Source organism: Aethina tumida, chromosome 1 (assembly GCF_024364675.1).
Source record: "Aethina tumida isolate Nest 87 chromosome 1, icAetTumi1.1, whole genome shotgun sequence".
NCBI lineage: Eukaryota > Metazoa > Arthropoda > Insecta > Coleoptera > Nitidulidae > Aethina > Aethina tumida.
Window position 1 is genome coordinate 50447829 of NC_065435.1, and position 26740 is coordinate 50474568.

Here is a 26740-nt window from a genome sequence, read left to right on the forward strand (position 1 = left end):
CGAAATTGGGGCTTGTAGGTCAATGAAGAAGACTTTGCACAGCTTTTGTAGAGTAAGGTTTGTTACAAACAAACATTTTTTATCTCGTTTTCTGTTGGACTTTTGTTAGAATTTTTTTTTAAGAAATCGACTTACTATTTAGCATATCTTGTTAAAAAATTTCGGATAAGTTATGAAACACCCTGTATATTTCTATATAAGTAAATATAAAGTAAATTGGTTTAAAAATAATTGGGAAAATGGAAGACTAAGGTGAAAGGTTACTTAGATTCCATAGCGATTTTCCGTAATGAACTTATAATAGACACTTTTCATTGAAACTGATTGAACTCCCACTTTATAACTTGACTTGGAAAGAAAATTAAACCATATAATGTAGTTTTTCTTGACCCATTCGCGTTCACCTTTAAACGAGTCAATTAATTAGTATGTGGCAGTGCGCCGAACTAAATCATCCGTGTTAAAAAGCAAAACATGTTTGATCACAGATTTTACATGGCAGTTGCATTAGTAAGTTGTACGCGGACATGGTCGAGATCTGTATTGAACAAAACTTCGTGAAGGAAGGTATTCGTGACGTTGCCCTTCACTTTTAAGGCGGTTCCGTTGGTAAATGGACGGTATGTCTGAAATTGAAATACAACACCCCCGCCGTACTTTGAAACTCAAGTATTAAAAGCACTTAAACACAATAGAATTTCAAGACGGCTGAATTAAAACGGTTACTGGATATGTTCTTTATAGAAAGTTTACCAAGTCGGGAGACGTTTAAAAAGTTTCAGTTTATTGATGCACACATGAGCAGTTCCAAGCAAATAGAAGATAAAAGGAAAATCGAACAAGTTCACATTATCTAATTGCTTCGATCCTATGTCAATAATAAATTATGCATTAAAGAGTGTGATTTAAAAACAGCATTAGAGTGAAGTCGTTACTTACTTAACGGTGTACAGTCTTACGGTCGATTTCGATTAATAAAATGTATAAACAAGTGATTATTTATAGTCGATTGGATATCAATGCAAATAAATCTTCAATACATTTCCCAAGCATTGTAAAAATCAGTTTTTTAAATTCGCCACAACTTTACAACTTTCAAACTTCATTATGTGCAAACAAAACAAAAAAATAAATAAAACCGGAGAGCGTAGTGTGTTTCCAATCGTTTGCGTATTGATTAAACTTCTATATGGAAATGCAGAGGCAGATAATAAAAAACAATTTACTGACAGTTTCGAGCTGAATCTGCTTATTTTATTCTTTTATTTGGGGACTCATGCTTTACAAGCAATAAATGTCACGTTCTCGACTTAGGGAAATTACCAATCGGGATAACAACAAAATGTGACTTATACGTTGTTTGTGCCGTTCTATTTTCAAATGCGTCCGAGTTCGTATTTTAACTGAAGCGATATTTCCCTATTCCATTAATTGAACGTAAGCGTCAAATTATTTATTGTCCTTAGAAAACAATAAAGAAGCTTAAGAATGGTAATCTGTGTGAATGGAATCTTTAATCTCAGCACAAATAAATACATAATAATTAAAATTAAATTAATACAGACAATGTAAAAGTGTAGAACAAAATAAATTGTGTGGAGCAGCTACACGAGAGCATGATAAACTAAGTACATTAATGACTACGTTATTATTTAAAATTAAATTTCAAAAAGTTTTATATTACCAGAGTCTCCGTCTGTTAATTCCAATTTTTTCCTCAGGAATATCTTTTAACTCACTGGAATTTTTATTACATAATTTTCAGTTTATCTAGTCATGTCAACATTCCTTCGTTTATCGTAATTATAGACGTCTTCATTGATGGTGTATTTTGTTGAGTTCCTAATATTTTAAACACACGCGGATGTCTACTCTAGGCATAGTAACATTTTATTGCTGTTAAAATATTCCTTACGAGTGACTTGTTGACATTGCTCTTGTAACTTTAGCAAGAAGATTTTGGAAAATGGATGTAGATCCCCAAATAAAAACGACACATGTAACGACACCACGGGAGTTAGAGTAATACATCGTTTTTACTGCCCTATAAAATAGGAAGAATATTTTAATTTTAAGGAATAGAGTGTAGGCAACAGTTTTTGTGAAATTTTATTAGAGAGCCTCTTCCACTTCTTTTAATTCAGGTGCTTAAAAATTTGGTTATACTTAATGTGGTGAATTTTTGTGTTTTATTGATGCTAATTCATTTTCAATTGTGTTTTTTCGTTTGAGTCGTTAGTCCAAAGCACTTTCTTCAAATTAAATAAATCTTACTTTGTGTGTTTAAACTTTAATCGCAAGTCATTTGTTCGATGCAATTGGGATCCGTTTACCATGTGGAATAGAAATTTAAAGCACATGTTGGCCCAATAACATCCACACGAATGATGATGACGAGGATAATGTATTCGATTGTGGAAAAATTCAAAATAAACGAACATAATGAATTGAGTCGCGTCGGGATTTGTGCTTTAATTTTGATGAAATGAATTCAGCTTGGATTGAAAATTGGCAGTTTTTATTTAAACGAACGTGCAATTTACAGCCGTGTAAATGAAATAATGAAATATCATACTGAAGGAAAATTTGTTGCTACACGGAAAACACGTTTCATAGGAAAACTAGACGATATGAAGTCCTGACAATTTAAACATATTTTATTGCAATTCATTCGTCTGTTCCAGATACCCCTGTTGTCTGGAGGTTCGTTCCAGTTTTCCATCGCTGACACATGGCTATTTTACGCCGGCTTTTCAAACAATAAGAATAATACAACGGAGTGTAGGAATGCACGTAAAAACGCCCATTTTTTCCCAAGACAATTTCTCATTGTTTCGAGTACGAGTACGTTCGCCACCTGCAAAGGTGCAATATTTCATTATATTAAAGCATGATCATTAAACGTGTATTCGTGTACTTTTGCGACCGCAACACAAAAGAAAGATAATGTTCCATTTATTAAGGCCGCAGCACAATTGATACTCTCCATGTTGCATAAATCATAATAAAAATGTGACCCCGTTGTTTCATCAACATCTGTCACTGAAGGGCGCGTTCCGCCGAACTCCCTTCGGAAAACTCACTCATGAATATTATTATATATGTCAGTAATGAATTAATATATAATACAGTTTAATGGGTTAATGACAATGAAATCCACTTAAGGGGTTAAAATCTAAACAAAATATTAACGGGACCGGGGATGTAACATTAACTGTTACGGTCGGCTAACGACCTTCATTCATTCTCATCATGTTATATTCTTTTTGTTTGGTAAATCCTGTTACATCTATGTGTTGATTTTTTGCCTCTCCCTTAAACAAGAATAATATTTAAAAAAAAAAATTAAACAGCATTGTTTTCATAAAAATGCCGATACAATTGTACTAATAAATACAAGAATAATTTAAACCTTACAGGAAATTTTGAATTTAAATTACAATCAATACTACTAAATACTTAATAAGTTAAAACGATTAAACTATAACTAAATTGGATCTAGTTATTAATCATTAAATAATTTAATGGAACGTAAAATAATAAAGAACCCTTCGTTGAAAATCAGCGAAAATTAAAGATAGTTTATAATTATTAAGCTACAAAATGAACGCAATATTTAATAATTTCTGAAACAGCTTTGTAAATTGTGGGTGAGTGAACTGAAATATAAATTTTAGATTGAATTTCCGTTTTGTAATAACATTTGTTGCGTCGATAATTTCTCTAGCTTTACAGTTGAAAAATTAATAAATCGCATTAACGAGCAAATACAATTCTAAAAATTTGATTTGTAAACAGAAATAAATTTCCAGGAAAGTACCAGAAATATATACGTTTATAAATATTTTTGATATTGTAAAACAAACAATATCAACAATCCTTAATGATATGATTTATATTTATGTCGGTAATATGCAATACATTATTACATGTAAACATAAAAGTTATGACTGCTTGATATATTTATCAATATTTTATACTAAGAAAAACTTTGTGATTGTTAATCAATCCTTACGTTGATGGAAGATGTCAAGGATTAGTAAAATATCGGGTAACGGGCATCCGGTACCATTTTTAAAGTAGGTACCGGATCCCCAACTATGAGCACCCGATTACCGGGTATTTGACGAATTTTAATACTCAGTTCTACTGAAACAAATATCAAGAGTAATTGGTTTGACTTTTTATAAGTAAAATTGTGTGGTTTGGGAATAATTTATGCGACAGCACGGTCTCCATAGCCCTTTAATTTGTCCAGACTTGTACAATTATATTATTTAATATTATATTCCCTCAAAGAATATTTTACTAAACAATTTTAAAAATTATATCTTAATTTGTCTATAAATAGTTATGAATTAATTTGAAAGTACCTTGTGATCCCAATGATCTTATTTAGAATTTTATTATAGATATAACTTTTGTTTTTCTCTGCCTTGAAACAAAGTGATTTAAAATTATATCATTATATTGATGTGTTGCCTGTACATTAGAAATTTCTCAATTATCACTTAACTTTTCTATATTTTTTTTCTGTTCAACTGAAAGAGGGTCAATTCATTTAAAAATTAAAAAGAGATAATAAAGCAAATGATGCCATCAAATAATTTAATTGACTTGAAGAAAGTTGCTTTTTTTCCACGCATCTTAATAACGGCGGAAATATTACTTTAAACACATACACACACATATATGCTGAGAAATACCAGAAAATTTAAATAAGTTTTGTCTGGTCAGTATAAAAAGTATATTCCAATATTTTAAACCTTGGTTGGCCAAAGAAATAGCACATTCAAATATTTACTTGATACTTTTTGTAGCACTATTTAACAATACTCTTAGTAGTAAGATTATATAATATCATTGAATAAATTCAGTTTCAGTGAGAAGAAAGGAACATTCCATTCCAGAGAAGAGAGAAATATTAATTTACATGAAATGTCAAGGTCTAAATATTACTGACATCACTAAAAACTTAAGATGTATCCGAAAAAGGGTTTTAAATGCTTATTAATAAATGTGAAATAACACACACAATTGAAAATACAATAAGAAAAATTTCTAACAAAAACTCCTTATATTGACTTACAAATTAGAAAAATTATTAGTAAATCACATCCTTTCTTGTCTAAGCAAATAAAAAATGAATTATTTGAGTTATACAATATTTTGGTTCCATTTCCTAAATATAAACGTATGCTGTTTCTCTGAACACACTGTGTATGTCAGTCAATGACCGTTTTTGTACTGTAAAATCTCGGAGTATATAGTGGCGAAACTTATAAATTCCCATTCACATCGGCGACCGTAAACACCGCAAATCTCATTTAATTAATGTCGACTCGCAAAGCTTTACAGCGCTTATGAGAACAATCGCAACAAGATAAAATTCGCCAATAAAAAGTGAACGGCAAGAGCCGAGGGTGATTAAAAGAGGCCGCGATTGAGTCGACGTCTTAAAGAAAAGGGCCGGTGCTTGACGGGGCGAGAAGCGATGGCTGGTTGCAGATAGTACAACTCTATTGAGCCCGAGCCATTCCAGCAGATGTTGGTGTAATTTTCGCGCTCGGATTGTTAGCGAGCATCCTGAAACTTGATGGAATCTCACACCCGACTTAGTTTATTTAAATACATCGAGAATAAATTGCTATGCGAGCGCATAAACGCGAGGCGCCCGCTCTATTGTGTTTAGCGTTGATTGATTTACATGGTAATTGATTGATTGGAAAACTACCTTTCAGATTCAATTAACTTTCGTTAGTCCCGCACGCCGTAGGCAATTCGTTAAGGAACGGCAGGTTGGTGATGTATTGTTGGGGGGTGGTCCTCGAACCAACCTGGCTTTCCTGTTTTTAACGTCGCAGTTTTGATGTGCCCGTCAATCTGCTGGAACACTTTCGTTCACGTCACAGTTTGTCCACTCTAAACTACCAGTTTACTACTTATCTGTGTAAAGTTGTGCGAAAACAATTATCTATCGGAAGTCGGATTTTTATATTTTATTTATGGCTTCGGTGATTTTCTTAACACGTTCAGTTTATCGCATCGAAAGTTACAAGGACTTAAATTAAAATCAATCTGATCCTCCACGTTGTTTTAAAATGCATAAAAATGAAGCGTAATATCTTATAATTATGGGCCTCAATCAATTTACTTTAATGCACAGTTTAATGTATTGCATTAAAAAGCAGAACTTTTTATGGTCCATCTAAACCTTTCAGATTGCTCATAAATTTAAAATCATTGCATTAATCCGAGACCCATAATAGATTAGCGCATTTACGGACACAAATAGAGTAGCATCACATAATAAACTAAAACAATAACCGCACAATTACCTTACAATATCGCCAATAGCTGGCCGATAATTGAAAATAAATATGCCGTAAAATCGAAAATATCACTATTTGTAAAAAGGCAACGATTTAACTCTACACCATTGTCATATAATACATTTATCTCGCTGTTGTAAATTGCTGCGTTTCATCAGATCCACGCGGCTCGCCATTTAAAATCTCAGTTAAACTACACGAAAATATCTATTATATTCCGGTACATTTTAAACTGTCAGCTTTTACTGTCGTAAAAATTTACGCATAACATGTAACATTTAAATCGCTTTTTAAAACGTTAATATTTGGTTAAACCACTTTTCAAAATGCACAGCACTATACTTTTGTACGTATGACTTTATGGATGGCATTTTTAAATTACTGACACATTGTTCGACGGTTGTTTATTCAAATTTCAGCTTTTATATCCTGCGGCTTGACTTTTTATTTTTTGTTTAAGTTTTTAAAATGCCGTTGTTTATTCATGTATTTAATTATTCACTGTTATATTATGTTTTTTGGTAAGTTTAAATCCTATTTATGTACTTCAGTTCTTTAGTTTCGTCTTTGCACCGTTATTTTCTGTGTCGGCAGCAGGATGTCGGAAGTTTTGTTGGAGTTAGCTTTGATCATAATTTAAAGAATTATCATTATGTCAGCATTAGACCGTGTCATTCATGCTGAATTTTAGTGTAAAGTTGTTGTTATACTCTGCTTTATAGCGTGACAACTAGCAGTTTGTCTAAGGATTGTCAACGGATAATCCTTAATATTGTAGACTCTAAAACTCTCAGCTAGCTGGGAAGCTTAGGCATCACTCGTTCCGTTTGCCTCTTCATAAACGTGAAATATTATTGCACGGTGGGATCGCTATTTAAGTAATACATATGCAATAAAAATATTGCATTACAAAGTGAACATGACTAATTGAATCGTACGCATTCCTTCGTTCGTTTTAAACAGAATTTCCGTTTAACAATTTTATTATCCGTAACCGGTTGATTTCACGATCAAAGAAAATAGTTTTTACAACAATTTCCTGCTTCTGTTGCAAGAATTGAATATTTATGGTCACGTCGTAAATGTAAATCTGACTAAATGTTGGCAATTAATTAGATATTCATTAAGCGAGAAAATGCATTTTAAATGAAATATGCAGGTAGAGTTGCCCGCAGTAATTTTTTAGTGCGACATTTTAAAATATACAATTAAATAAAACACCTAGACGCTGTTCGGTGTGAGAAGTTCGTTTTTCTAGATGACATATGAAAAGTTTTCGACACCGACAATTATACGATCCGTGTGCGAAAACTGAAATTCAAATTTTCAAACGTCAGCAAATGCGATTTTTAATAAAACTCGCAGGTATTCGTTAAAAAAATTAAACGACTCAACTAATGCACATTATTGCCCGTGAACTTTTCTCATTATCATGAAGTTTCTTACTTTTTGAAACTTGATGCAAAGGGTAGATAAGAATATTCGGGTTTAATTTACAACATGGTAGAATAAATTAACAATTTAGAAAGTTTTATTGCGTTTGTGACGAAAACGGGTATTTACTTAAATTTTTCCCCCAAAAAATTAATGAGTTAATATATACGTGATATACATTAAAAACTTCCACAACGAAACACCTATTTAATGTTACATTTTTATTGCGTGTAAAAACACATTTTTAAGTAAAACAATAAGAGACAATTCGAAATGGTGTCTACTTCTAGTTATTTACAATTAAATATTGTCCCTTTAATTTAACTGTAACATTTACACAAGTCATATTTATGTTGTTTTCAATTTATTTCAATCTGAATGGATCTAAAATATTTTAAGACAAACCAATAAAGCATAACTAAAAGGATTTTGTTGTTAGAACATCTCTTAGGAAGCATTTGTTACATTATAATCTCTTTAAAGAAATAATTTGTACTTATCTAAAATAAGAGGATTTCAAGAACAATTTGTCACAGCGCACATTCCAAAGAAGTAAAGTTAAACCACATTATTTTCAACGAACAATAAACACTCAATCAGCCGAAAAGTAAATTTGTTATGAGACCATCACCTACAATTTTGGAACATTACTGATTCGTATAGATTAATCTAAATATAACAGTTAACAAAACTGACCATTAAATTGCGTGTAATTGGTCATAAATTAAAATAAGTCGAGGACTAATAGCTAATGAATTATAATTCCCAGTGATATTATCCTAATTAGAGAAACTTGCCACTAATGATTAATTTGTCAATTGTGTGTAAGTAGCTGAAAAGTGTCACGTTTCCCGTCGAAAATAGCGTGCGCAATAATTCCGTGGGGGGTACAAAGAAACGTAATAAAACACAAACAAATAAATAAAAGAAATCATCAATACGTCATGATATTTATGACCGCAATAATAAACTAATAAGAAAGATTTCGCAAAGTTGGTGCAATCCCTAATATGTAATTCCACATGTGACTCGGATAAAAAGTTTTTCAACAATATTTCGAACACCAGTCTGCAGTCACCGTCTTCGGGGAAGTTTCCTTTATTGAGCAATGTTCATTAGTAACCCAGAAACAACCAATAAGGGGATGTAATGCGGCCATAAAACTTTTTCCTTTTTATGCCAAGTGATTGTTCACTTTCAGATATACAAAGCTCGTATTTGCATAGGAAGACAAAACAGTGTTCGAAAATTTTCCCTGTTTATGTTCCTTCCCTGCTTTGGGTTATTGAACAATGTCCATTTGTAATCCAGCATCATCCAATAAAGACTGAGATATGGCCGAAACGCTGGTCCCCCAGATATCGTTAGAAACTTCGATAACTCACAGTAAGCGCCCGGATAATAAACTAATTACATAATTAATTTATTCCTGCAGGAATTTCATTTATGATGTACAAGTTAATATATTCAACGATAAGCCACGGGATTTATTAGCATATCTTTATAGTGGCTGTTTATACAGGATGATTTGACTACTAAAGCGAATTTTACATTTGCATTTTACATACTCTCTGGACATTAGTCAAACGTAATTACGTTTATACTTATTTATGAGTCTTTTAAAGTTTTAAAATGAACTTATGTAGTACCTTTTACTATGTGCCTTTCGTAGTGTGTTAATTTCGACAAACGAGTGAAAGGAAAAAATTTGCGAAATTTATGTAAGTATAATCATTTTCAAGAGAATTTAAAATGCAGTCAAGAGTAGCAAAAACAAGTATTCTTTTAATAATAACAAGCCACCATCAACCATAAAACAGCCCCGTCAATTAAATAATTGAATATTCATAAAACGGAGCACAACTGTAAAATGAATGTCTCCATTTATGATTAAATTGACTTGCATTTAAAGTCGTTTTTATCGGGCTTATTATTTTTCCTAGCTGTGTCGCGATTGAAAATGTCAGTCCGAATAAAACACTTAACGCGAAAAATAATTACGTCCCTCATTTTTTTGTTGAGAAAAGCGGCCAGCACTACGAACAAAAACAATCTAAAATCGGTGTATGCTTTTAACAAAACACGTCTGACATTTACATCTTTTTGCACAATCCGTCAGTTACGATTTTCCCAACAAAAGAGGGCTTAGGGAAATTGTACCGGGATAAAGGACAGGATTGGACTGGCCGGAACGTACTTTAAGGATGATAAATAATTGTGCGGGCCGCGTAAGAACAAAAGGTTGAATTTAAACGCGGACAACTTTTATGCCGGATTAATTAATTAATTTAAATTTCCTACATGTGCATTGAATCAGCAAACGGTCATAAATTGTCGGGTTGTTGTGCATCTTTCGGGAGTGTGTGTGTTTATAAGCAAAAATAACGTTAATTAAGCATTCCGTAAAATGGGTTTATCATAAGTTCAAAGCACAGAATCGCATTTTAATTAAATGCGATGAAATAGTTTTAAGGTCAACTTTTTGCGTCGTTTCGGTGGATAAAGTTTTAGATCCGTAATACGGGTTTCAGTTGGTAGATTCCACGTTTCACTGAAATGTATATTACATATTAGACAGGGTTGACAACACCATAAGTTATCTAATTAAAAACTTTCATATTACGGTAATACATATATTATTCATAATTTAGAGGTGCATTTTGGTAGTTTGGTAATTTTTAAATTAAAGCAATTTAACAACGTATACAAACTAATTTGTTGCAGATTAAACTAATTGTTAATGGACACACATGTTGGATTTATCGTTGTAATTAATTAGTAATTATCAGATTTACAAATAAAAAACTTATAATTTTTTTGCTGAAAATGAATTATCCCGTTGAATACGCGAGAGAACTGCTGTCGCGAATTTCAATTTATACCTTTAGCAGTTAAAAGATTTTAAATTTATTTAGAGGTACATGTTTTTGAACGCTAAACGGAATGCCCATTGAGTGTAGTTTAGCACAAAAAGGTTGTATTACAATAAATAAAAAATGGCACCACAAAATATGATTTTCAACGTGGAACCGCCAGCATAAATATTGGAATTTACACGGAGTCGTGAAACTTGAAAACGACAAGAGATGTTTTGAAAAACTCACAAATATATATAATTTATATATTCACCCCTGCGTCTGACACACAATAGATGTATAAAATATGATTATGACCCATTGATATATGTTTGGAGTAGGTTTATTTTTCTTTTCCACCTTTGGGTGTCGTAGAATTTGGAATTACTTATGAAGACCGCAGGATAGCGGACCGTGAGACAAATAGCTGTATAGGTTTTTTCGAACCTGAGTTTTGTATCCTTGAATTTTCCGGATAAAAGGGTAATTGGTTATTTTTATACACTGACATAAAAGCGACCAACACATTTAGCACAATGACATAAAAACCGGTATTTGCGGTAATGCGAGCTTCTGATACTTTCAGTTAAAACTGAAACAAATTGGTTTCAATTTTTATTCAAAGCGCATACGACGTATCTATAAATGCAAATTGTAATAGAGAAATAAAAATATTACGTCGTTTTCCATATTACACAGAAAATATATTCCAGTGTAAGATCCTTTATTGGTGCTTTTATTACCATAATAGCAAAATTCATAAAACGTCATGGTCGTAATTTTTGTGTCTCGTAAAAAAATGTCTTTTTGTTTTATCGGACTAGGGATATTATTTGACATTATGCTTTTTTCTGTGCAGGGGGAAGCCCACATTGCATTCAACAATTACGCTGACGCATCTATTCTGTTTTAAGGTGTCTTAAGTCTTCAGATATCTGATATTTTATTCAAAAATATCTATGTAAGTAAAGCTGGTGTAAGTCAGGTCAATTGAGAATAACAGGGTCGGTAATAAACTGAACAATGCGAATATATCTTATTCACTTGTGCTCATGGTCAACGTAACTTTTAGTTTAATTGGAGGGCAACTGGAGGTGTAGCTTTAACAATTGTTAATTTTATTACCGACCTTGCCATCCCAAATCAACTCGACAACATAACGATTTTTGATACGGAAAAAAATAGACCACTAAACTCACTTAGACACTAACGTATTTATATTGTGTAAATATGTGCTGACGCTAGACAGCCACTGCGAATACGATTTCGGCCAATATATATTGAAAAACATACATTTTTCGTATCCTGAAATATATTCCATGTCGATAGACGCCCTATTTCTATTCAAATTTCCGATATGGATTCTGTATACGGCGATTTTCTTCCCCACTTACGTCCAATGCAGCCATGTCAGACCAACTTTTCGAAATCAACTAACCTAATCTAATCCCCTTAAAATTAAACTATGGAACGTACAAACCTCTATAATTATAAGGACGTGCAAACTACCAACTACGTACACCCATTGCATCGAAATAATTATAAAATAATATTCTTCAACAGTGCGGTTCGAGTGCAAATACAGAATGTGCACGTCAATATTTATTACAATGCCTGGATTGAGGCATTTTATTCGAGTACAATTTAAATAAACTGCTCGGCGGAGAACTTCTCCAGTTTTTATACTTTAAAATTGCTTGCTTTCCAATCTTAAGTGTATTATATTCCCTGCTTGACCCAAGGGTCATTCTTTTGAACCTTTTCCTATAGGTAATCAAACTCAATCAAGTGTGCAATTTTCCCATAACAGTTTCTCCAGCAAACTTCCATAATAATTGTTTCAGTAACAGCACACCTTTTTATTGAAAAATGGATATGACATTTATGGTCTTATCCTTTATAATGTAGAAAAATCAATGCAACGTCTTGAATCAAGGATTGATTAAAAGCATTGATTGGGACACAATAATTAAGAATATCTATCCAGTATTTCGAAATTAATTTTTTCTTGACATTTTTGGAAAATAATTAAGTATGAATAAATAAATATACGGCGACCCTGGTTACTATTTTGACGTTTCAAATATACTAGAACAGTTAAAATGACGACCGGATTGGGATCAGTTTCAAATAAAATTGTGGAGAGTTCTTCCACCCTGTGGCTAGTTGGATTTGTAGTTGTAATAATATTGGTGATGACCATTTATATATTGTCAGGTAAGTTGTAATTAAGTATTAATCGTGTTTTAAGAAATGTGAGGTTAAAATGAAGTAGGTGACAGGAAATTTGACACAAACTTGATAAGTAAAATATTTTTTTCAGTACTATTACTACCGCCAGATGAATATCCTCTCAGAGGACCACATCCTGTCAAAAATATAAACCGTAAGTTTCTTTTTAATGTAATTTAAATTGACCCTTACTAATGAGTGGGCTTGTAGATGAGCAGAAGCACATCCATGAAGAGAAATCAAATGCGAATGTTCCAGCAGGGCCACGCCGGAGCCGTCGACTTCAAGGCCTTGGGCCAATTAATTAATAAATTATAATCATTTATTGAGATTCATATTATACATTTTATTTTTATTACCCATTTTACAATTGTGTGATAATGGATCGGGCATGATTATTTTACAATAAATGTTATATTTACAACACAATACCTTCGTTTAATTTTACCTAGTGTTCGAAAACATTTAAAATGATTATGGATGCAAAAAGGAGAAAAATGTCAAAGCGCAGTGTCTTATAGAAAACAGCAGTAATAGTTTGTATTGAATGAGAGACGGAAGAAGTACGGCACAAAGGATATTAGCAGTGCCAATTGCGTCCCTTTGTAATTTTGAAGTGTAACTCTAAACATTCTTTACAGAACATATTTGCAGGCAGCTATTCCAGCCAGCCGTAACAGTGAACTAGGTGCCGTATAAAATTACATGTGTCAGACCTTTCAGAAGTTTTATACACACATTAACGGATACGTAATTTAAAACGGTTCGCCGGCAGTTCGCAGTAGACTCACGTTAACCCGACGTTTCCATTTGGCAACGAACGCACTTGTTACGCGGTTCTTAAAACGTTTCCTTGTGCAGGATTATGTTTATTTTTTACCTTTCAAATTTGAATTTTATAATTAACTGTTTTTATTTTAATATGTAGTTAAAATGTTATGAAATCGATTCGCGTTATCTATAGCCATCAAACCAGGTTGGCACAATAAAAGAGAACTTTAATTTCTTATGAAAAGCTTTTTAATAACTTTAGTCGTAACCGCAGCTGTGTCCGCTCTAAAAATGTTTTTTAATTTGGCACATAAAAATCAATTTCGAAATTTATGATTTGAGATAAAAAGTTGTCAATTCCAAGTTCGTCAGATGGAGATGAATGGTATGTTAATATAATTATCGTTCCATTGAAAAAGCTCTTTTATATAGATATACACTTTGTCTGTGTCCTTTGTTAAAAATTACGATTTTTTGCGCAGCGGCGTTACATAATTAATATTGTTTTAGCAATTGTCAATTTGTTCCCCTTTAAAGGCACCCTAAAAGTACTGCCATTACATATGCATGGATTTGCCAAAAAAATCTGTCTGTTCCCGGTGACATTCCTCATTTGTAGGCTGCGGTTTTTTTCGCCCCTCGAGTCGTAACGTACGAGGAAATAAGTAGTAATGGGTAGATAAAGGGTGACAATAGAGTTTTTCTAGACGGGGGTAATAAAAATCGACAACCCCATTCGAGGCGTCACCGAAACTCACCTGCAGTATATTTCTCGCCTACGTGCGATTTAAAGGGAAGAAATGTCAAAGTAATATTTATGACGGCGAGAGACTGGAGCACGGTTGCAGGTCGCATTGCTCGGGGCATCTCCCTTTTGAATTGCCTACCACTTCTCTCTAATATATCATTCTAGCTTTCCTATGCCTTTCTTGCAACAAAATGATGTATACTTGTATCATATTTCGTGATTTATATACCGCACTCGGTCTACGACGCTCCGTACAAAAACTCCCGTTAATTAATTGTTATTACCTCCGAGCTTTTTGTCGATTATGTTTTAATTTCACGAATAACCTAATTATGGTGTTTTTGAACTGAAAGCGTACACTCAATTTTCGGGCAGGGGCGAAAATGATGGATTGCTTTGTACAAATTCGTGATTAGGAATGAACGTGGTTCTCTAGAAAGAATTTCATAGTAACAACGTAATAACATGGATCGTCTTAATAACTAGCCTCGAGATATTTGTTTTCTATATGACCACAACCGAATACACAGCATTGATATCTCTAGCTATATTACCGTGTAATAATGTAGACATTGTAAATATTCTAAGATCGTCTGGCATAGTATATTACACTTGTTTGATAAAGTATTATTTATCTCTTGTTCCAAAATATTATTGGTCTAGTGAAATGTCGCTTTGCAACTTCAACTGCTCTATTACTAGCAAATATTTAGTTCAGTGAAACTATTTCCATCTAAATATTCATTAATTTCGTGACAGCCCTTTGCAGGATTTCTCTGGAAATTTCCTTGGTTGCATTACCTAATCAAATCTAAAGTTCTAAAAGAGTAGCAGAACGTCAGGTAGAGCACAAAGGCCAAAACGGCCTTAGGGTCCAAGAAAGTGTGGACTTAAAACCAAAACTCTATTAAATCAATAGAGGTATCAAAAGATTGTCTGAACCGCTTACTCGCCTCAATAATTCAGCAACCGCGCTTTATAAAAGGATAAACACGAGATGTACACTTTAAAGGGGTCCGTAATAATGAAAACAAATAATCCGCCATCGTCGAATTGAAAAAGCTACATTGTTATCCCTGAATAATAAAAAATCATGACACAATCATAGAGCAGTGGAAGAAGTTAAAGGAACGAAGGGAACAAAAAACGAGGTAGGGGTCGTGTATTAGCTAAGCCATCGAGATATTTATGGGCGCTATTTGCGAGATGTGGAGCCGGCCAGTGTGCAAGCCCTATTTACTATTTATCTGTCCCGCTGGTGCCATTTGACTTTATCAAGATGGCGGACCCCAACGTCATATGCGCTTCCAACCGACGATCCTCTTGTTTTGCCGTCGAATTTTGCGGATGCAACTCGATCCAAATGCAACGTTCTTGTGCTTTCGGTAAATTATTTCGTTCTTTTGGTCTTGACAACTTCGTCCACATTTTAAATGTTCCTCTTCCGAATAATTGGAACCAATACCAAAACGTTTCTGAGCCGTTCATTGAAATTAATTGCGGAACAATTAGGGTATTAATACGCCAAAATTACGTCAGGAACGAAGTTAATGTCTTGAATGAACACGGAAGATGAAAAGTTCTTCGTCGATTGTAACCGAGAAGGCTGCCGAATGGAAATTAAAACGGGGAAAGCCGATTGAGTTAACGTTAATTGAATCGATGTGTTGCGATTTGTACAATGGAATCGTAATTGTTTGAAGGTGTGTATAAAAACGTTGCGCTATCTGTTAATTCAACCACACCATTTAACTGAACGTTTACCGTTTTGTAAAGAGTGGGTCTCTATCGATTGAATTTGAATCCCGACAATTCAAGAGGGAATGCTATAGTTACCGAAAGGCAAACAATGACACAACGGAGACCATGAAACGCCATTGTTCCACAATACTTAGCTATTTATGTTACGGTGCCCCGATAAATCAATTCGATGAATTTATTCGACATTGTTGTTCCGAATTTACCCGTCTTGGTTTATTAATAATTTAGCAGGTTTCCCTCTGATTATTATTATTTCGTAATTTCGGAGCGATCAGATACTTTTCTATAGAAATTAATGTTTTATGTAATATGAGGCCGTCATTGACGAACTTTTGGAATCCGCACGAATTCCGATAACTTTGTCTTGGCGCACTTGTACGGTCCGACCTTCGTCACCATCTCTGAAAATTTGATGAAATAATGTCGGTAAAAAACAATTTCAAATCCAAGTTCGCTTCAATTACTTATTGAGAACTATTTTATCGTACCCAAAAGAGGATTTATACGATAAGTTTTCATGGACGGGAAATTAACAAGCAAAAAATTGAAACGCAAACATGAATATTTAAAAATTTTTATCATAATTACAAGTAAAAATAATCGTAAATTTGTAGACTTCAATTCAGACATGTGTATCATATTATTTGGAAAGCTGCCGTTACCCAAGGCAACGGTTTTAATTACGGTCTCGGTTAGATTGAGATCTATCAGGCAATATTTTTTTTATTTTATTTTGTTACGTTTATTAACAGAAAAGCAATACTAAATCAATGAAACGTCCGAGTACATACGAAGCTAAATTAAAGTCGCAACAATAGAATCCAGGCCGAGGCACTTCTTATTTATTTCAGGTTATTTGTGCTGTGATTAAAAAGTTTAATTAAAGCGAAAATAAAAAAAAAACTAAAGGGATCCGAACGAAAATCCCGTATTCACGATCAATTTGAAATTGCTAGACGTAACAAAAAGGGAACAGGCCAAACTAAAATGAAGATTTCCTCGTTTAAATTGGCTATGTCATTGCGCTGGGCGTTTTGTTCTTTTAAATTCTTCGGGATACAGGCCTCAAGTGAAGTTGATGGATAGACGTGTTGGCTTTACTTAAATGTGACAGCATTTGAAAAATGTATCTTTGTCGTGGAATGTTTCAGACTATTTCATACGATATAACTTACACGGAAATTTACCTCTGCAATATTTTCCGGCAGTAAAAACGTGCACTATTTAATAATTTTATTTAATATGGATGTCCCGTAACTTATTTCGTCTATTTATTTTAAATTGGGTCTTTTATCTGGTTAACTGCGGTCACTACGTGTGAGTTATTGTCGAAAAATGAGCCAAGTATTTTATAACGCTAAATATATGAGCTGATGGATTATTACAGGGTAAAGTTAAGCCATTAGTGGCCACTTGGTAGTGTAACACTACCGCGATAAAACTATATTAAATTCCGCACCCTAAAACCATTTATTTACTGAGATACGTCAAGTATACCTTTTCTGGGGAACGATGGGAAATAAAAATCGCCATTTGTCATCAACTTTTTATTTTTCTACAATAACTAACAATCAGTGAATTTAACATTCAGATTAAAGTTTATTGTATTATAGTACAACATACAAATTATAATAAACACTGTAAAAGCCATTATGAAGTTTTCAGGGGTGGAATCTTGCGAGATATACACATAAACACAAGACAATTAAAATTTCATACTACTGAAAATAAAGATGAGCATCGGAGTGATGAATATTTTGTTTCTCGTTGTTTTGAGTAGGGATGAAAAAGCTAATGAGACAACTGAGGGTAAAAAATACATACCAATTGAAATATTGTAAATTCGTTTGCGGAATACCTATTTAGCATGTGCCACATTAAAATTTATTTGCATACGTATGCAGTGTTATGTTTTTATTGTATCTGAATCAATAAATAACTGTTTTTCAGAAAGGTAATTTATAATCAACGCATTAAATATATTGAAAATAAATCATATTATTGATTACCGAATTCAAATATATAGTGCAAATTGTTTGAATACCTCTTGGATTTACATTGTGTTCATTTCGTATGTATATTGTTGATTAAAATATTTGTAAAATATAATTTGATTAACGACTAAAGCACTTTACACGGAAACCTGTCGATTTGCATGGAGTGTCGCTTATTGTCAGGTAAACAGAGCCTAAAAATATGTTTTGTGTTGCTGAAAAAAAGTTCGGTCATTGTGTTTAAATGCCTTTCAAGTGGATGTAAATTATTCTTTGCTCTAACACACTTGACTGTTTGCTCGGCATTGTTTAAAGCTAGTTAATAATTAACCGAATACTCCGGCAGGGTTTTCACATTTTTATTTTACACCGGAACTTTGTCAGGGCATTAGTGAATAAGTAAGTTTATTCTTTGCACGATGTACTCGTAACAAAATCAATAATTTTACTTACGGCACACGAAACGTTTTTCTCACCTGAAAAATAAAAACGTACATTTTTAGTAATAATTCGTATAAATTAAGCCTAAGTGAGGATTATTCAAAAAGAAATGTTCATAATAAATCGCTTTTTAATGAGACAGTTTTTTTTTAAGTAATCGTCCGGGACCATGAATGAGTGGCGCTTAGCGAACTGCTGAATATTTAATGCACTACTTTATACAAGTTTTTGAACTTTGTCCCAAATATATGAAATTTTCAAGTAATAATTACGAATGTATGAAGCAGTCCGACGTCGCGTGTATTTTCGCTGACCGTGACCGTCTTGCGTGTTCGTGGAATATTCAAGGACGAACATATTCAATTATGCGTAATGTTAATGAATAAGATATTAACGCATACGGGCCTCCAAAGAAGTAAATGGTTACCAAAAATTATCTTTATTTTTTTCTCAAACGTTCGCTATTAAGACGCTTCCATTTTGGCGGCGGTCAGCCCGGCCACGGACGTTAACGTACACAGGTTAAAAATCGAGTCCCCTCGACACACACACACACACGAAATCCATTGTTTCTATTTAATTAAATTTTCCCAACAAACTGTAGGTGTCACAAAACGACGCCACAATCGATTAAAGTACAAAGCGGACTCCACTTTAAAAAAATCAGCAGTTAAGGTCACATTACGTCGACAAGGCAGTCTAAAATTTTAAATTTTGGAATATTTCTAGTATCCAGCAAAATTTTATGGCCACATTTCCATTGCAGAAGACTGTATTATGTATTACTTTATAGCTCAGTTAATAAAAATGACGAATCCGTTTGAAATAACAGTGGATTCGTTGTAGAATTACATTTATTGTGAATGTGTAAAGATAGTTAGTAAAATTTATACGTAATAGTCAATAATATACCGTTCAAAATGCGTTTTCTTCGATTTTAGAGAGAGACAGACACCATGCACGACAGAGTCTGTAAAATTCTCCCTCTAGGGGGCACATTTGTTTTTATTTCTACTGTCTCTGTCATGCATGTCAAAATTCCGCGGATCAAACGCTTCTCGATCGGTACGAACGAAAAAGTTTGCAATTCATCCCTCACAAAATTAAGTAGGCCTAGAAAACACACAATTTCGCATACACCCATAGTGACTGCTCAATATGTCAGTGAACGTTGTCAAAGAGAAGAGTGAAGAAATGTCATCCAATTACGAAAATGAAGATAATGCAGATTATCCACAATATCCGCCATTATTCCAACGACACAAACCGTGGTTTCCATATCCACATCCGCAACAAGATAAGAAGAAATTCACATCAACCGAATTAATACTGCTCGCGCTCGATGACATGCACGAGATGACCGTTTCGCAAATCTACACTTACATAGCGGAACACTTCCCGTTCTACATCGAGACCCAGGCGAAATGGAAGAGGACCATAAGGAACAGATTATCTATGAGTAGTGAATTCCAAAAGGGAACCAAGGACGCAGTTACGAGAGGTCATCGTTGGTCGCTGGTCAATAACAACAAAGTAAGGATTAACGACATTAAAAGACGGCTGCACAATTTCTTGAAAGATTACAACAAAAAGAAGCGGTCTGGCTCAGATTCAGATTCCTCCGATGATTCGGATGATATTCTACCGTCGTCCATATTGCAGCAGTACATGGTGGTTGGAGAAGAGTCCGACATTCAATTGCACGACTGACTCATAAATTTTGACGTTAGAATGGCTATTTGACAGATTTCATTGTTTGTGATGTGTTTTTATGCTGTCATTTATTAGTAATCTACTGTTTCTACATTTTTTTTAATCAATAAAGCATTTGTATTATGTATTAATGTGATTTTATTGTTACTGTTTTTTATGCACTAAATCATTTATAGTATATAAAGCATAACAATACCATGGGCTTGTCTATATTATATAATTTCTGCTGTGTGTGGGTGAATAAAATTTTATTTTTGTATTAAAATTTTTAACAATAAATGTTAATAATGTTAGTTGTTGTTTATATACATTTTTCACATTTGTTTTTCTTAAAAATGATTGTACATGAACTCTTACTTTATTGACTTCACCAGTGTTATTCCCACTAAGTAGCTGTCAGTGACATTAAAATTGAATTAAATTCTAGATAAAACTTTTTGAAGGAATAATTACTAAGTGTTTTAAATAATTAATATAGGGTTGTAAAAGTTTGAAAATTGCAGTCATTAAACATTCAAAAGTCAAATAAGTAAACATCTTTCATTCATAATCTCGAGCAAAGCCTTTAAAAACTACTCCATCAAAAACGTATTTCCTCCACAAATGGAATAATATTAACATAATTATAAACAGAAATTATACTAACCTCACAATTTGTGTATAAGAATGTCAGATAACTGTTGCTTGGCTCAACTGAATTATAATATTAATTATTAGATTAAATGGAACTTAGGGTTAATATAAATCAATAATGAAATTGCAAGATCCCAAGATTAGATATGATTGTTAAATAAAATCTGTTCAGTGAAATAGCTTAAATTACGCTTATTGAATACAGAAATAAATTACCATGGAAATCGATAGGACTAACTTATTATTTTGTACATGAAATTGTTCAGTTTTTTGAATGTTAAGTAATTTTTAATTTATAACACGTACTAATTCAATTACTCCAAAAACATCCAATAAAAGTTTTGTTTTATTATTTCAACGGATTATATAAAAGTTTGAAGTTATTTCACTTTCTTTTAAGTGGTCATTATAATGCAGTAATATTCTGAAATATATTACTTATCAATATAATCCGAATACTCAGAAAAAAGTATATTTATTAATGAAATATTTTATAAAAAACTGTATAGGAATTATATAACATGCAATTTAATCAACGATCTCTAGGTTCACCCCTTCAATTTACATACACGGCTACTCGTCCCAGCATGCTTCGGATTAGGTTTTTTAATTTGTTTCTGAGACTAAGAGTCCCATATTAATTGAATTTCGTGCCTCCATTATTCCAGAGTATTTAGTTGTCCGTGAAGATTAGTCAGTCGTCTTCTTTTCTCAACCCACACATGGACAGTTGGGAATAAATGGGTAGAACGAGATGACAAAAGCAAAACCGCAACATGAACTTTTAAATATCCCATTAAAATACAGACAGTATGAGGTCGACTATTATCTTGTAGGAATTGGGACCTGGGATAAAATAAACACAAATCATTACCTCCGTGCTGACCTACAGAATATGCTGGATTACGACTTCCCCCCTAGTTCCACCGACTCTTCGAAGATCATCCCCATTTACCACTCAATTCAAGCGGCATGGCATCTGTGACTGTAGAGATCAACGGAGCTGCCATGACGGTATATTGATGATACAACAGCTAGCATATGATTGTATATGGTATATGACGGTCTTGCCTTTCTTTAGTACTGCTAGGTGGTTCAGAACCTTTGGCACGTCCTCAACCACAGAAGAAGGCACAGACCGATTAACATTCCTAACAATTTCTTTGACGTAAAGTTCGTCTGCTCTAAATCGATGTCTTTATAATCGGGTCATTTGTGGAGTTATTAATATATATATATATATATTATATATTATATATTAATGATTGAAGGGAGTAGTAATAATATAATTTTATTTTTTTGTTAAATTTAATGATTATTTTTAGTGTCGAAGATGAAATTAAATTGAAGTGAAATAGTTACCTTGAATTAAACAGTAAATTTTTCAAGCAAATAAAATTGGTGCACATATTGGTTGAAAAATTAAATGAGACAAGTTAAACAAAAACAAAAAATAACGTGATATGATAATTCGTCTGACAAATACTTTTATCTGCCTTTTTATAGCCGGTTTTGTTTTTATACAACGTGACATCCGTCCGTTACACCCCGATAAATTTTCAACATTTTTCTTGTCATTTCCTTGAATTAATTGATTTTGCAAAACCCGTTAAAAATTAACCGATTTTCGACTGGGTTCTGCGTGGATACGGTGACAATGTCCAAATGAATTAATTACGGGCTGTCACAAATTTCATAACGAAAGTACAGCAAGAATAATGAAATATTCATTGGCAGTATACGTAGCAGGATACAGGAAATTTGACAGGATATTGAATGCTGTTAGTACGTTGTGGTAAAATGTGTCAATTCGGTTTGAAAATATGTTGTACCCGTGGTGAAAATGATGGCTTTATTTTTAAGTCCCCCATTACTGCACGTTGCTGTCACTGGGCGTCGTAAATTAATGAAATCTATCTCCGACTGTCACAAGTGCGATGACGTTATTAATAAAGAAAAGCCAAATGGTACGTTTAGATCGACACAATTAACCCTTCATTAAACCTAACATTCCGAAGTCTTGAATAAAAGAGTTTTATTACGCTATTAGCCTGCTTTGCCTTGGTGATTCATGTCAATTCACTGCAATTCCGAATAATATTTATTATTTTAACGCTACATGAATCAGAATCTGTCCGGCGGAACGCAGCGGCCGACCCGCGATAATTTGAAAATTTCCGATTTTTCAGTGGTGGATCAGAAGCAGCCACAATAATAAATCCAATTTCATGCCAATTAGAAGTTTTCTAATAATTTTCTACTTTGTTGGATTCGAGAGAGCCAAAAGCACTCTAACAACAAATCAATATTCTCCAATAAAATAGTCTTTCATCTCTGTGAATTCGCTATAAACGAAATCAGTCAGGAATGTAATCCCACAAATGTGACTGCACCTCAGGTCACAGTGTCGTGTATGAATGTAAATTAAAATTTAATTAAAATTTTTACCGTCTAAATTTTTTTATAAACACTCACCGAGGTTCACACGAATTATTTCAATGAAAAATTGCAAATTAATTTTAAATACCGTTCTAGTTTTTTGTTATTATAGTGCTTAATTCACGTTTTAATTATTATTTTTTACTAGTTTACACGATACAAGTATTAAATAATATTTTTGAAAGACAATATGAAATGTTTTCGAAATTAAAAATAGGTAAATTTAGAGTTTAAAACGAGTTGGTTGTATTGTTACATAAAATGGTATAAGGATGTAAATTTTTTATTTAATCGACCACAAAGGTTAAATGGCAAGTTTTTTAAAATCAAATTTAGTTGTTACATTTTCAATGGTACGCCACATTTCATGTAAAATAAACTCTTTTAAACATTTATTTCATTTTGTTTAATAAATTGTGGAACGCTGTAGTTCAATATTTAATAAATATAATTCATTTAAAAGTTTAAATAAAATACTTCTATATTCAAATTAATAAACTCTTTATCAAAAAGTTTCAAAATACGTTTGCCTTAATAATGAAGCGTAAAATCCGGAATTAATTAATTAAAATAAATTCCCTGCATTTAGATCAAGCATAAGCGAGTGTAGATTTTTTTTCTGATGAATTAGACAGCGCTGTTTATTTGTAGTCCGCATTCTTTTACGACTATTACCGAACTACATAAAAAATGGGGTAAATTAGAATTTTTTACGACGAACGGGTGTAAACCGTCACAGTTCGTCACTCATAAAACTGCTTTAAATTTGTCGGATGTACGGGACGGACAAAAACACTGTAAATTCCCCAACAAAATAAAGTTTTCGGGGTAAAATTGCCCGGCATATTACAGTCTTACCGACACGATAATGCTCATATCTTATCACGAGCCGCACAGAAAAAAATATACGAGCATTCCAAGTAATAATCAAGATTAAGTTGGGGGCAACAAGAAACTCGCTCCGGGATATATAAATTCGAAATGTAAGCCTAGCAGATCATAAATTTACCATACTCTTTCTTCTGTTCCATTTTAAATCCATTTCTTTCTCGGCGACCAGGTTGGGCGTTACGACACAGTTTTGCAGGAACGGAAAGGATAATAATACTCTCAGGACACATTACCCTCACAATTTCAACACGCCACATTTTACGCTAAAAGGATACTTAATTGATAATGTAATAATATAATACCTGAAATTTATTTTCCAAATTATTTTTCCCCATTAATACTATAAGGCGTTTAACCAGTAAAAAGTAATTAAAAGTATCCTATAAGAATTACTCGGAGTTTTCATTTAATAGCAGTATTTCTATTTTATAAATGATTAATTCGGTGCGTTCGATTATTACGTATATTTGTCCTGAAACAAAATCTTATTATCAGTTAATCTGCTGGTCTGATGAAGTTAATTCTAGGTCAGTGGTGGATTATGTTTTATTAACACGCTTGCATTCATGATGCATATAAGAGCTTTAAGCATTTTTACACATAAAAACCATAATTCAATATAATATGACATAAATTTATAAAATTCTAACAATTCGTCATCAAAGACAGCCTCCAGAAATTGAATACACACGAAAATAAGTTGTTTCGTACTTTCCTAAACTTGTGTACATAGTAAATGATGTAAACTTTTCGCTTCATGTTCTCGTTGCTTTGTAATTTACACGAATTTATGAACCAAAACTCGAGTAGTCTTTTTATATCCAGATACTTTAAACTTGGTTTGCTGGAGTTCATGATTGTGATTTGTGGTTGTTTTCCGGCATGGATGCTGTGATTAAAAACTCAGAATTTTGAACTTTTCTAGATAGATCGATGTATTAACTGTAGTTAAATTTGCATAAAGCGGCAAGTAAAATGCATTATTACACAGATATTATATTGCCGGTGTAATTAATTTTGCGTGAGTTCACTTTCACCATTTTTGTAGGCACGTAACACAGGATACAAAATATTTGATTTACGATCAGATATTTATGAAATAAATATAACGCACAATTTAGACGACCGGACGTCATGCAATTATATCATAAAATGGCTTTTACTGCCAAGGATAATATTTATTTTATTAAAATTGTAACATAGTATTTATGTAAATGTAAAGATATGAAGTTTACTTTTCTTTAAGTCACAATAAAAATTCGATCAATTAAATGCTAAGAGTGTATACAGAGTGTTTATAAGCATATTAATATACAAGATGTTTCAAAAACAGGTGCTCATAATTTGACAGCAGAATAATAATGAAGAACAATTTTAAAAAATATTCAAGGGCGTAGAAAATAGGACAAGAAAAAGAAAACAACCCTCAACAATCTACGTCACTGTTATTATGAAAAAAGTTACAAATATTACATTTAATTGCATGGTACAATATGGTACTGATGATCGGAGGATTGTAAGAACACCCAAAAGTGATAGGAATAAAACTGCTGAAGATCTTAAGACGTAGGCAAAGGCAAAATAATTTACATGGAGAAGGCCCGCCAAACAATCTTTCATTTCAAGAAAAAATAAACTGAATACTAATAAAAATATTAAAAACCTGGATATTTTATTTTATTGCTTTAATTTTGACTCCTCGTTTTATTTTTTAATAGTACAGTTCTCACTCCTTTTTATTTTCGATTAATTATAGTATAAATATTGTTTTAATTTCATTTACTAATTTAAATATACAAATGTATTTAGATTTTTTTTCTTAAAAATAAGTTTGTTGCTTTACTCTATGTATTTTTATTACGCTGTGCTTAATTTTTTTAAAACATTGGTTGTCGCAAACCTTATTTTGATATATTAAACTATTTCCGAAACATTTGCGAAAACCGATATTTATGTAAAATTTTTTTATTTAACTTTTATTTAACTCGATAACAAAGGTGTAATAAAGTATTCCTTTTATAGTAGATACTCTGTATAATAAAAAAATACGACAAATTTAAAATAATATGAAAAACCTTTTTGAAAGCGACCGGCACAAACAATAATAGTTGTTAACGAGAATAATCTTATTATACTCGTGGCTTATTGTTTTAATTAATATATATTTTTAAATATACAGTAAAAATTTGTAGTCTATTATTTTTTAAAAAACTAAATATTTTATTTTAAACATTTGTTTTAATTAATATTTTTTAAATAATTTTATAAATAATAGGATAATGAAAGTAAGCCGTATTCGTTATATCAACATTCATATTTATCATCATTTTTGTTTGTATTTAAAATTTTATTAATAACGCCCAATCATCATGCCGTTGTTTCGCGTAATTTTAATCCAAATATTAATGCGGGCCGTAATTTTGATTTTACATCATACACAGGTGTTTGGATATTTTCTGAATTCTCCCCCTTGTTCGTTGTATCCCTCACAATAGA

The 26740-nt window shown here is 32.5% G+C and overlaps 1 protein-coding gene and 1 long non-coding RNA gene across 2 annotated transcripts in view; one reads left to right on the forward strand and one right to left on the reverse strand.

Moving 5' to 3' along the window:
• The window catches only part of LOC109594988 (synaptogenesis protein syg-2), a 237618-nt gene that overhangs the window by 163014 nt on the left and 47864 nt on the right, over positions 1-26740 (reverse strand). The window lies entirely within an intron of this gene.
• LOC109596081 (uncharacterized) lies at positions 12681-13282 on the forward strand. Its single transcript, XR_002191349.2, has 3 exons — positions 12681-12838; positions 12945-13007; positions 13064-13282. It is a non-coding gene; the product is annotated as an uncharacterized LOC109596081 (long non-coding RNA).